Raw genomic sequence first — 2,179 nt, 5'->3', positions numbered from 1 at the left:
CTACATCCCCAGTCCTTTTGGGGGGACATAGTCTCACTAAATTGCCCAGGCTGACTGCCAATTTATAATCCTCCTGCTTCAGCCTTTCTATTCATTGGGATTACAGGTGTGTGCCACCACACCAGGCTTTTTATTTGTGGTGGTGTCTTTGTTTTGGTACTGGGCTTGGAACTTAGGGAACTTTACCACTGAGTTACATTTTCAGTTCTTTTTATTAAATCTTGTCTTATTTAAGTATAGATTTCTCAGTTGGAGGTATGTTTCTTAAAAACTATTAGTAATGTTTTATCTGCTACATATTTATTTTATTGAAAATTGCTCCATTTTTCTTAAGAATCTAGAGACAATCTTAAATCAGAACTTTGGTTCTATTTCTCCATTATATTAATCTGATTTTGCAGATCTTTTTCCCCTGAAGTTTTTTAATATGCTTATTTTTAGTTGTAGATGGACACAATACTTTTTATTTATTTTATTTTTAAAGAATATTTTTAGTTATAGTTGGACACAATATCTTTATGTGCTAGGCTCTACCACTGAGTCACAACAACCCCAGCCCTCCCCTAAAGTTTTATACAAAAGTTTCAAGAATGACACTATGAACTCTCTTATCTATCCACTTAGATTTAATAACATTTGTCACATTGTTCTGATTTTCCTTCTATGTTTTAGTCTCCCCTAAACTATTTGAAAGTAAAATACAAATATCATGACATTTTACTCCTAAATACATCAGTCTATGCCGCTCTTTAAAAAATGGAATGGATGACCTTAGGCATTGAAGGTGGTATTTGAAATTTCAGAATTTAGAATAAAAATTTAAGTTTTTTAAAACAATTCCAAGGAAGTTAAAGCAGCATATAATGAGAAAATACAGTGAAGAGTCTGATTTATTTAAATCTTTAATACTAATAATAGTAGAAGATCTGTAGCATGAATTACTAAGTACTCAGCACTATTCTAGACACATTACCTCTTCTAACCTTCAAAACAATCCTTTTTCTTAGGTAGTTTTGTTATTTCCACTGTCCAGACCAGTAAATTAATGTGTTTCATTCCAAAGTCTTTCCCCTTTCCAATGCACTATGTAAAACAAGAGTTCATAGTGTCATTCTTGAAACTTTTGTATAAAACTTTAGGGGAGGGCTGGGGTTGTTGTGACTCAGTGGTAGAGCCTAGCACGTGTGAATCCTGGGTTCAATCCTCAGCACCACATACATACATACATACATACATAAAGATATTGTGTCCAACTACAACTAAAAAATATTCTTTAAAAATAAAATAAATAAAAAGTATTGTGTCCATCTACAACTAAAAATATCAATAGTCTCTATAAATTAACCTAAACTCATTTTTGGAAAAAGTGTTCCCCAACCACTGTGATTTGTAAAAAGAAAAAAAAAGGCTCTTTTTATTGAACTTTTTTTCATTGTCATCTTTTCCTTAAATTAACTTCCTCTTTAAATCATTGTAACTAAGACATTATCAGTTAAATGGGAAAATTAAAAAGCATCTATATGTCAGATATGATTTTGAATACATTTCATGGTTTTATTTGTGACAGTATTAGTACTCTAAATAAAGGAAATGTAAAGATGTATTCCTTCCCTGAGGGTTAACAAATTTGATAATATCTCAATAATACTAATGAATTATTCCATAGGAAATGAAAAGAACTGTATAAATTAAATATTGAATGAGTAGAACTCTTCAAACAAGTCCAAATTAACCTAGCAATCTAATTCAACAGGATATAAAATATAACTATGATGTTAGAAAAAAAACCTTAAGAGTTTTAGATGAACCAGGGGAAGGACAGTGTACTCACACTCTTTATATTCTCCCTCACTGCACATGAATTAGCAAGCAAGAACACCCCCCAACTCTCCCAACTCCCAACACACATGTGCAATTCCCAGGTTAGAGCTGGTCCATTCATGCCCAAGGCCTGCCCCTATAGCTTGGGCCTCCTGATCATTTCCCATACCATTCATGCTCTTTATGTTCCCTTCCCTTCTTCCCAGCCTTCCTACTCCCTAAATCTCCTTGAATACCTTCAGAATACAGGAGATCCCTGGAGGTCTTCAGGTCTGCAGACTGCATTACCTTCATGTTAGGATATGGAGAAGAGGAAGAAATCGGGGGAAAGAATGGATTCAAACCTGTCTGAGAACTT

The sequence above is a fragment of the Spermophilus citellus genome (genome assembly GCF_964194105.1).
Source record: "Spermophilus citellus genome assembly, chromosome: 2".
Taxonomy (NCBI): domain Eukaryota; kingdom Metazoa; phylum Chordata; class Mammalia; order Rodentia; family Sciuridae; genus Spermophilus; species Spermophilus citellus.
This window is presented reverse-complemented; position numbering follows the sequence as displayed.